This window comes from Protomyctophum bolini (assembly GCF_963924005.1).
Source record: "Protomyctophum bolini genome assembly, chromosome: 13".
In the NCBI taxonomy this organism is placed as follows: Eukaryota; Metazoa; Chordata; class Actinopteri; order Myctophiformes; family Myctophidae; genus Protomyctophum; species Protomyctophum bolini.
This window is the reverse complement of record NC_137874.1, coordinates 40,849,507-40,861,950: the sequence shown is the minus strand read 5'-3', so window position 1 is coordinate 40,861,950 and position 12,444 is coordinate 40,849,507.

The window sequence follows — 12,444 nt, the reverse complement described above, 5'->3', positions numbered from 1 at the left end:
TGTAGCAACCATTGTTGGTGAAGCTCTGCCCAGCCCACTTTCTCTTAAGTTTAACTGCCTCAACTGCTGCTTTATTGTTTATTGTTTATAAGGATCCCCATTAGCTTTTGCCTTGACAAAAGCTAGTCTTCCTGGGGTCCGACACAGACATACTTCTTCCCATTTTAGTTACTATATATTGTCAATTTGTTTAGACCAATTAAGTTTAGGATCTAGTACCACTCCAAGTAGTTTAGCCTCTGTTACCTGTTCTACTGGCTTCCCGGCAAGTGACAGGCTCAGTTGAGGATCACCCTCTAGCTTATGTCTAGATCCAAACACCATGCACTTGGTTTTGCTAAGGAAACAATTATCAAAAACTGGTTTGATTGAACAGACTGTTAACTTGAAGAGAAATGGGCTTAGTTTGCTTTTCTGATATTTGTTTACTGGAGCATTCTACTGCCAGGCTAAATGGACAACTGGTCCAAAGCTCTTGACGCAGTTCAATGAATTATTTCATTGATGATATGACGTTGTGACCAACGGTTTGCTTTTGGCTCCCTTGTCTGTATCTGTAGACCTTGTACTGTACTGTACTGTACTGTAGGCTACTGTACATGTCTTATTTGTCTCGTCTCGTCCTTGTCTGTGTTTGTCGGTGTTTGTCTTCTACTGGTCTGTTAGTGTCTGTATGTATTTTTTTGTTATTTGTTTTTCTGTTTTCCTTTTTCTATTTAATTATTATCATATTTTGCCGACTCATTTTCTTTCCCCCGAGTTACAGTATATTTATTTATATGTGAATATCGATTTTGTTTTTGTCTTTAACGGTTCTTTTTTCTCCATTTCCCCTTGTTAGAAAATATTTTAAAAAAAATATGAAAAATTGATAAAAATAAATAAAAATAGGATCTATTGAATGTGAAGGTAGCCTACTGGGGGGGAAGCTACACTGTGGCTGGGATTTTGAACGTCCAAAACCCATGCGGTCGGTAGGCTATAGGCTATTACAGATTCTGCTGAACGCACACACATAATGGCATACCACGTTCCTGCACATTTTAGCATTGGGGGGAGTGTCCATATGTTAATTATATATGCTTTGCGCAATTTGCTATTAAGCCCCTTGACCTAAAAACACTGGGTCTGACCACCTCTTAAATGCAAAGAGCAATGTTTGATTTAATGATTTGACACAAGAGAGATCTCTGCCCTGCTCAGCAGTGTTGCCAAGTCTATTTATTATAAGCGACTTTTGGCGTCTTTTTCTGTAAAGTTGCTTGTAAATATTGGTAGTTGTGGTTTGCTTTTCTTGTTTCTAAAGTGCTTATTTGGGCTTTTCCCCTAATGTTGTTTAAACCAGTGACCAGCGATGGTAAAAAAACCTAAAGTTGTCCTTTAAGGCACAGTATGCACTTTAATCTGTCACTTAAAGGCTGTAAGTGCTATATTGTAAAGAGGACACTCTTTTACGTAGCTCTATTATCAAGTTATGTTTATTGATCTGTGTATGGACACTTCTTATACGCAGTATTACCCACTGTGTGGTTACTGTTGTTAAATTGTTTCATATTCAATCTTGGTGGACTGGTAGGATTGTTTGGCACAGGTGTGTTGTGTTGGTGATGGCTGAACTGAAGCATGTGGGCACAAGAAGACTCAGGTGTCTATTAATTAGACACCTGTGTCAAATCATTTTACATTATATTACAGTTTTTTCAGATCGGAATGGAACTGCTAGTAGATACGCAGCATATGGCTGGCAAATTGGCAATCCATGCGTAATGTTCCCAGAATCGTCTAACCCCCGCACATACAAGGGGGGGGGGGGGGGGGGGGGGGGGGGACTTAAATCTGACAAACATCTTAGAAAACAGAGAGACGCACTTCCGGCACTAAAAGTGTTTTAACGGGGGACCATACTAAAACTCATTTTAAAGTAACATTTAAGGAGTTTGTGAGTGAATTACCTTTTACTCCGCAGCATACGCGCTGCTGCCTCAGTCAACAACACAGCACTGAAATGATGCCTCACCACGCCGACATGCTTCTACTACCTCTCACTGATTGATTGATTGATTTATCAACAGTTTGCAGAATTACAGTACATTTCAAGTACAATACAAAAAAACTGTTAACTGTGAGTGGACGACACCATAAAGCATTACACTTGTTTACAATAGGGCCCACCATTTTCAATTAATCAAAACATTTAGAGACGTACGAATATACACAACTATATAGTCAAAAGGAAATCATCATAGGAGGTAAAAAAAAAGTCAAGGATTTCCATGTCTTAATAACTGTTGGTAGGGCGTAGGAGTGAAATTAATTTAGTCCCTTGTTTGTGCCGAATCTGGGTTGCACATGGTTTGTTGAACTCCCTCTGGTGTTGTGGGTGTGGACTTCGTTGACATTAAGGAAGTATTTAGACGGGTAGGCTAAAACCTATTGTGGAAGTGAGTGTCTTAATATGCTACTGCAGAGTCTTATACCCGAAGGAGACCACTGAATAGAGGGTTGGCTGGATGGGAGAGTGCTTTAGAAGGAGACCACTGAATAGAGGGTTGGCTGGATGGGAGAGTCCTTTAGGAAGGAGACCACTGAATAGAGGGTTGGCTGGATGGGAGAGTCCTTTAGAAGGAGACCACTGAATAGAGGGTTGGCTGGATGGGAGAGTCCTTTAGAAGGAGACCACTGAATAGAGGGTTGGCTGGATGGGAGAGTCCTTTAGGAAGGAGACCACTGAATAGAGGGTTGGCTGGATGGGAGAGTCCTTTAGGAAGGAGACCACTGAATAGAGGGTTGGCTGGATGGGAGAGTCCTTTAGAAGGAGACCACTGAATAGAGGGTTGGCTGGATGGGAGAGTCCTTTAGAAGGAGACCACTGAATAGAGGGTTGGCTGGATGTGAGAAGTCCTTTAAAATTTTGAAACCTTTCTGCTTGATGAGGATGTGGTATAATCTGACGATGCAATCTCCTCTGCCCTCAATTTAGGTTCTGACGGCGTTGCAAACTCAGATCAACCATGGAATAATGTTGTGTGGTTTGTCTCATACATGCTTCTTAATTCAACTCAATGCAGAACAAACTTCTCATTCAGAACAAGCATGAGATCCTGTTTAACAGTAGCCAAGAAAGCTTTTATGAAAAAAAAAAACTAAATCAAAACCAAAAAAGCATACCGGTATACATATAACTATGTACATGGTAAGTATAGATTCAAATTTCCAATATGTTCATAATTACTTGAATACCTGAACCGAACTAGCAATTATAACATAAAATATCCAATTATCCAAACCTAGTGCCTTACGCTATACCAAGGAATAGTACCAACGTACCAAAACCACTATATTGGTAAGAACAGGAACATTATAATTAAACAGATTAGAATAAGATCGAAACCAAGCGACCATTAGAAAATAAAGAGAAGGCACTGGATAATCTCAACTAAAAGCAATTTATACGAGTTAGGTTAAGGTCTAAATAACTTTTCACTTTGTAAAACATGGCATTGAAGGTCAAACGATTTGTGACCATTGCTGCATCAACTATAATAATACAAAAATAATATTGGTGCTTATAGTGCAGAAAGGTTGTTCCTTTGAGCTGCGTTCTAACAGTAATTATCCATTTCTATAATGTCCAGAGTTTAATCATTTCTATAAATGCCTGTGTCGTATTAGAATTGGGAGGGATGAATAATATATTAGATACATAGATATTTTGACAGAGTCCAAATGTACTCAGACTCTTTTTGACTGTGAACGGGTTCTTTTAAACTTCAAGATCACTTCATTTCCCGCAAGTTGTCATTAGCTAAGCGCAGTATCATGTGTACGGCGCTGAGGAGCAGGATGTCACAGCTCTTGTCCAGCTCTTTCTCCTCGCTGTAGTTCTTCACAGGAAACACACAGGACAGAGGAACGCCCAGACGCTGGCTGGCCTCCTGGAGCTGCAGCAACACAGCACAACAGATGAAGGTTAGCTTAAGTCAATGGTTCCCAAACCGAGCGTCCCCAAATTATTTTGGGGACGGACACACATTCAAGCTCAGTGAGGTAGTGTTGGTTTCCTATGGTCTGTCTTTGGTAGAACTCACCTTGGTCTGGATGACGCGGCTGTGATAAACACCGGTCATGTCCTTTGCCACAGCCAGATCGGCTTCATCCACTTTAGTCAACAGGACCAACTCGGGGATCCCTGGAGAACAGCACCAAAAAAAACATGTTCAACAGCTGTAAAAAATAATAATAACGACCCCAGGCTGTGCAACTGTGATGGGACAGACACACACAGACAGACAGACAGACAGACATGATCTGCTAGGTCTCATAGTAAGTGCTCACTGTGATGTGATGATGTTCTGTTGTTCCTTGACTATACTGTACTGTATGTGTGACAGCATGTGCTTATGATGTCCCTCCACCACTGGTTTATACTTCATTGTACACCAGTATCTCTTGCTGAAAATAGCCGATCTACAAGCACACAACACATGGCATTGAGACTTTCTTCAAGTCACAACGCCTTACCATTTATTTTGGAAGGAAGCTTCACTGGGAGAGATCTTGACATTGATAAGCCTAATTTATACTACACAACGAGTGCCTAAAATAGACCATCTACAAGCTCACAATGCATGTTGTGTTGCGCTTGCAACACATTATAAGCTTGTACCATTTGTCATGCGACACCATTTTGCGGTGGCGCAATAAATTGGGGCTCACAGTGATGCTGCGTTTGAGCAACTGACCGACTAGGTTGACCTTGCGTCGAACGGCGGCCAGTTTGTCCTCCAGCTTGGAAGACATGGTGGAGATCTTGTTGGCATCGATGGCGTAGACCACGCAGTGGATCCTGTCCTGAAGAGTCAGACTTGGACCCCTCTTGTAGGCCTGGGCCTCTGGTTGCAACGGAACTAAAGCGTTGAACTGTGAAGAGCAGGGGAAAGAAAACACATTAATTTCACTCATGACTGACTGAATAATGCATCACATCCTTCCCATCTCTCTAATGTCCTATCTAATTAAAGTCAGCAAAAGATGATTGAAATAAAATGGTTTTGGTTTTCAATTAGAAATGTGCGAAGATTCACCTGATATCCGGCTGGAATGTGACCTCTCAAAATGCTGGTTATGTCGTCCACATTAACCCCCGTGGTCTCCTCCAATCCCATGGTGTCACACAAGATGATTGGCAGAGGTTTGCCCGGCTCTCCAGCTTTAACCTCGTAGGTGTTAAACTGTAGGATGTACAATGTTATTATTTCACTCTACTAAAGGGCCTATTCAGACTATTCAGACTCCAGTTTTAGGTGAAGAGGTGGCCACCTTTTCAGTGGTCACCTCTTCACCAAAACAGTGGTTTTGATGGAGGCGCTCACAGTCCATCACCATGTTCATATCTCCTAACCTCCATGACCAACAATTCCTCAACATTACCATTGTTTTCCCCGTGTCTTCCCTCTACTGCCTATCTGCCTCTATTCCAATTCCTTTCCTTTCCTATTCTATAGGGGGAGGGATCAGTGACGCGTTCGGTAGGATTTGGGCTTTTTTTGGGCGCCATCTTCCTGCCTACTTCCCGCCATCTTCCTGCCTACATAGGGTAAGTTTGTGAACTACAGAACCGCTGCTCTGTTTCACATGTTTGTTGTTTGTTTTTACGTCAGGGGCTCAAAACCAAGGGGGCCACTCACTCACACAATTTCATCTAGACCAATCACATTGCCTGGAGCGAGTCTCGGTGACCACCATTTTGGTGGTTAGTAAAAACAGGGCTGGGGAGAGCGGTGGTTTTCTCGTCACCGCAGCTCAGTGATGTCAGGTTGCAGTTTTCGGCTACCTAAAACTGGGAGTATGAATGGGCCTTAAGTTTAGCTGTTATTTCCCCTTCAAAGAAGTTTGAAAGTGAAAGATCCCTTTAAGTATTGCAGCAAGTACATGGCTTCAAAAAGCAAACAAAATAAAACAATTGACCCTGCCAGGCAGATGACCAACCAGCCTCCACCTACTTTACTCACTACTAAAGGAACTCAACATATCAAACATGGCATTTAGAGGAATTCACTGAGGAACCAAAACACAAAGGAAACCGTGACTCCCTCCCTCCCCACACTGATGGGAAATCCCAGTGGGACTACCATCTCATATTCTTGGCAGGCTGTTAAGTTGTATTGCCTGGCATTAATCTGTGCCCAACTTGTCAACCAAGAACATTAGTTCACAACATGGGTGGTTATGGTTTAGAGTTACGTAGCAGTGGGTCACCTTGGTGGTGGTAGCGCCAGAGTTGCCAGTCCTGGCCTGGTTGGTGACGTTTCCTCCGAAGATGGACATGATGGAGTTGCAAAAGCTGGACTTCCCTGTTCCCACTGGTCCAATGAGCAGAACCCTGAACTGGGACACAGAACTGATGGTGGGGTTGTAGCTCTGTATTTGGACCAGCAGAGCTTCCTTATTCCTGTGGAGACCAATAGATTAAACATTTAAGCATGTTTTACTGTAGATGCAATGTAGGCAAATCTTGTACAGTATACACATACTGTAGGTGCAGTGCTGATTTAGTGATTTGTTAACTCTCGGGAGCCTCAGCTGCTATTTCCACTGCTATTGCGTGCAAATTATTATGTAAAATCAAGAAGATGGACGCTGATAAGATTAGTCTATCCTGACTACTAGTATAGATTGTGAAATGTGTTTGATCTTTCACGGCACGCCATTGCCCTGGCTAGACCAACGCTTTCTACTGAATGCAGAGACCAGCTGGGGGTTGGGTTGCACAACTGATGGGCACTACCTTTATTAACCCATTCTGAACGGGAACCCATTTTGGTGTTTAGCATCATGTTATGCTTTAGCTATTGAAAAATAGCAGATCTACAAGCTCATAGCGCGCCACCGAGTGGCGCGCTACGAGCTTGTAGGTCTGCTATTTTTGAAAAATCGAAGAACGACTGACATTTTTAGAATCTGATCTCAAGTCAGAATGGGTTAATCAGACCAGTGTGTGTCCAGTGGAAAACCTTGTATGAATCTGAAAAAAGCCCATAACATCATTAGAGACACCAGTCATCCCGCAAATACCTTGTTCCAACCACTCCCTTCCAAAAAGCGCTACCAGAGCATCAAATCTTGACACCACCCGTCTCAGTAACAGTTTCTACCCTCAGGCAGACAGGCTGCTGAACAGCTGACCTTGAACTGTATTGCACTGTATTGTCACTTCACTTTGCACTTTTTGTGTTTTTGCCTTTTTCTTTGCACTATAGATGTTTGTTTTTGTCCTGTGTATATAAGACTGAGAGTGCTCTGAGCTAAATAATTTCCATTGTATTTATACTCTGTATCTATACATATGACAAATAAACCTGAACCTGAACCAATGGCACTGATTTATGGAGGGGGGGGGGGGGTCTAAAACCTCAAAGATATGATATGGTATGGTTCCATAACAGAGACTAATCCAGAGTGACTTACTTGGAAGTCCAGTCTATGTTCGTCCAAGGCTTCTCCAGTTTTTTACGGCCTGTTTAGAACAAACAGACAGTTGACAGTTAATTAAAACACAGAAACATCATGTTTACATGTTTGTATTGAACTCCTCTTTGACTTTGTAAACTTCACATTCAACCAGCTGGAGGTTGTCGCCATGCATTCCTGCAGCATTGGAATTGTAATAATCTTGACTAGGACTGTTGTACACTACAGCTAGGCCATTACTACAAAGACCTAAATTGTCTCCAAGATAAGGACCATGGCTGCCGTGCATTAACGCAGCATAAGCGGGATTGGTGACCTGATATTTGAGAACATTTGCCCTGTTAAAGGTGAAAAGAAAAGCCTTGGCATCGTTCCCCCATTGACCACTTTGATTAAAAGATATACTGGTGTATCCCCCAAAGACGTGGCCAGAATTGCAGCCGTCCGTAGGTGCCCTTTGAGAGTGGTTTTGAAGGATTCAAGGGATTTGCATGTCTTAATGACTGTTGGTAGGGCGTTCCACATTTTGGTGGCATAGAAGCGAAAATAATTTAGTCTGAATTTGTGCACCTCAAGCCTGAAGCGGCTGATCCGGTGCTTCACAGGTACAAGGACATGAGTTGCATAAGGAGAAGAGACTGAAGCAGCACGGACAATTAGAGCCTTTATAGGTGTATAGAGTATACAAAATACTAACTTTTCCTCTTTGCGGCCTTCACCAGAGCCATTCCCAAACTACGCCTGGGGGGCTTGGACATGATGGAAGAATGGTCCAGCAGACGAGTGGTCTGGATTCTCTGAATGAACACAAAGAGATATAGTACAGGCATTATATGGGGGAAAAAAGGGGTCAACCTCCAACTAATTGCAAAAAAACCCAAACTCAGCTGATTTTGTATCTTACATAATATGTCCTGAATAACATACAAAACGTTGCCTGAAATTGTCTGAGGGGGAAAGTGTTGAAAATTGCCTGTACAGTATGGCCACCATAGACATCCTATATAAGGCAAATAATTTCAAATTCTCCTTTTGCTTTAAGTAGCATGTGACATGTCAAACTAGGGTGTTTTCATGATGCTGAGTCCATTCCAAGCATTAGTTTTGCATAAAAACACTCCTTGGGGTAATAACATGGCCATCACAAATGTGATGGCCATTATTAGCCCAAGGAGTGTTTAATACAAAATCAGCTGAGTTTGGTTTTTTTGCAATTAGTTTGAGGTCAAATTACATTATTACTGGACTAATAGCCATTGCAGTTAATAACACTTATTTGATCACCAACATTTTGATATCAGGAGATGGCGCGAGAGTCAAAGTAATGAGCAAATTAGTTTGTTGTTTAAAAGCTATAGCTTTTATTGCTGTTAAAGTGTCAAATATGTCAGTGATTCCCTATACTACTCAATGTTGACAGTTGTAGCCTATAGGATATATATATATATATATATATATATATATATATATATATATATATATATATATATATATATATATAAACCATCAATTAAAACATCCAGTTGCAGGGCCGGTTCTAGGCATAGGCAAACCAAGCTTGGGGCCACAACCACTGAGGGGGCCACGTCACAGGGAGAAGATTTTTGTCTTTTTTTCAATGTATCCCCTATCCCTTACATGGGCTACTGGCCACATGTGGCCCCCACCTAGCTTCTTAATTTTGATCTCAAAGTGCACCAGATTGAAGCATTTTCATGGCAAATTTACAGATTTTTCTGGACCACAAAGTGGCCCAGGAAATAAATCCCAATGCATTTGTCCCATAGGCATTTCTTAAAGTATTTATTTAAAGACGGTTACGCCGCGGACAAAGCCAACTTGGATCAAACTTGGACAAAAACAAAATAGTGTTGTCTCCTGCCTTTATTTTCTTCTTTCTAATGATTTGATCGGCCCAAAATATTGTGTTCGTTGTCATGATTTGTCACGATCCGATGGCTTTGTCCGCGGCGTAACCGTCTTTAAATAAATATTATTATATATAAATGCCTATGAGGAAAATGAACGGCGATTTCTTTTCGGGGGGGGGGGGGGGGGGCGGGACTGCGACGCTCTATGGGCTCCACTCCAAACATTGCTCCTGTGGCTGGAACTATCCCATTGACATAGAATGAGCACTTCCGCATTCCATTGTTACAATGGGAGTCAACGCTATAGTGTCGCCACTCTCTTACTAGATTACTCTGAGTGGGGAGTCAATGGAGGGTAAATATTCATCCCATAATAAACAAAGATCTAGTGTTGCAGTCGCCACCACGCTCCCATTTTCAACTTTGGTTTTCATATATATATATATATATATATATATATATATATATATATATATATATATATATATATATATATTATAGTAGCTATAGCTACTTACTGACAATATAACTCTCAGTCACACAATAGCCTATAATGGAAAATTAGCATTCTCACTGGCACTGCATCCAGAGATATGTTCCTATATTTCCAAAGCATTTCCAACTGATGCATGCAACAGAAGAACCGTGTATCCAACTAATGAAATCACAGCTACAGCCGAAGCCGTTGGTTCCTCTTAACGGGGATCATTGATCATAGCCTATACTACTAAAACTAAAGTAACATTTTTAGGAGTTTGTGAGTGAATTACCTTTCTCCCCGCAGATACGTGCAGCTGCCTGATTCCTCCCGCTGACCACCAACCAGTGTCTTCTTGTGAGCTACAGTAGGATACAATAAGGCAGAGCACGGGGGCCCTTCTAGGGCCAGTGCATAGGGAGGAGTTTCAATCAGGACAGGTTATTCTGGTTGCCATTTTTCTGCCTATACCATGTAGGCTAGCTAGGCTATAGTATCCAGCCTCACTGTGGAGACATATACAGTATACCATTGTAGATATGAAATTAAATAAACACTGTATGGTTTGGGTGTCGGATGACAAAATAACATAGCCTTGATCCACAACAGTAATGGGTCTGCCCTGTCCGTTTTTATACTCTAACGACATCAAATAATGAAATACACGCTGTATGGTTTCTTTGATTTGGGCGTCGGCTGACAAAATAACAGAACCTTCAGCAACATTCCCAAACACATACTGTATGCTCTGCTCTCTACCCGTCCTCAATCGAGCATGACAGTGTAATCAAAATAATAATGGTCAGATCGCATACAGACAGATTATTTATTTACTGCGGAGAGAACACATGTGTTGTTTTCCCCTCTCCCTGCATGGTTCCATACGGATATGTCCACATGTCTTCTCGTCAAGTAAGATGTAAACATTGAGAACTGTTTTGACGTGAGGGGAGGGGAGGCAGCGATCAGATCAGAACACCCCAACATGTCTGCGAATAATAATAATAATAATACCACCGTCGATCCAGAGCCATAGAGTAGAAGAGTTGTGACATGTCAAAGATAGTAGAGAGATGGAAGATGGTGTACTACAGCACAGTGACAGTGTACACACACCAGCGTCACTGACAAGCTAGCCTCGGAAACCCAGACGTTTTTATTTCCAGGCAGAAAGAAAAAAGTCTGGGACCGTCGAGTCCACTTCAATTCGGCATAGAGTAGTTTTCAGGATTTCAATTCAAATATAGCTGATCTACAAGCTCAAAACGTGTCACACTGCGTTTTGAGCTTGTAGATTGACTATTTGTGCTCCGACCTGTATGCAGTGTGACCCTATCCATCGTCAAAGTTGCCCACCCTCTCTGCCGCTTAATTTCAGTTGATTAATTATGGATTATTACTTGCACCTGAGAGAAACTAAGTTTGTCCCGTTTCTTCAACAGCACAACGCAGACCTAGTATTTTGAGTTTTCCCCATGAAAGCATATCCATTGAAAGGTAAGTAATATCTGTTGTGATTCATGCCAAGTAAGTCTGAACTTGAGATACAGTGTACAGTAGGCCTACTTGATATGTGACAGTACAGCTTGCATTGCGATATGTTTCTCTGTCTGCATTGTACTTCCTAGATATGTGAGGCATCCTGTTAGGTGGCCATTGTACTTTCTAGATATGTGAGGCATCCTGTTAAAAGGTTATAAGGTCAGCCTGGTATGCGAGACAGTAAAGGCCTTAGGCTTCACTCACACCTGCACAACAGAATGTCGTATAGCTGATGCACGTTGTATAGCCTATAGCTGATGCACGAGTCTCCAATTCATTTCCAATGGGAGTCACGTGGTTTGAACAGACAGACGTGTTGTATGGGGGGGAGGGGGAGGGGGAGGGGGGGGGCAGTCGAAACATAGCCGAAAGCCGTATATCAGCTTGTAGTCGCAACATCCACACAACACAGAGGGTGGGGTTTAACCACCAACCAATAGGAGAGAAGGGCTGTTTTTTATCCCAATGATTAAAGTTTCTTTATTAGGACAAAGACCCCTTGAGATGTACCATCTCGTTTTCGAGGGGCTCCCAACACAGATACATGTCACAACATTATTGTACATGTAAACAGTAAAACAAAACAAATTACATACACCTAACATGGACAGGACAAAACATTAAACATTGCAAACCTTGAAAACCTTACAACCTCATTTGAATCCAATAATATACTGTAGCACATTATGAAGATTATGTCCAATACAGTGAGTGCAAAAAATAAAATAAAATAATGATAATAGTAACACAAAATAAAATAATGAAATAAAGGAATAATGACATATTTACCGAAAGCAAGAACATATGTATGTAAGCTACTGTAGTAGCGTAATTTGTTCTGTCATGGAAAAACCTGCAATAGACCTACAGACCTACAGTTCAAAATAGTTTTGTCCTTCTCATTAGGCCTGTACCTACAAGCGTGATAGAACATTTGGCGGCCTAGAGGGCGAGGCTATAAGGTGTCATTTTGCTCTCAAGTTGACTAATTATTCTGTCCACACTTTCAATTGGAACTGCTATACTCTATACCTGCCCTTGTGGACTTCTCCTGCATCAATGACTTAAAATGTCATCCTTGCT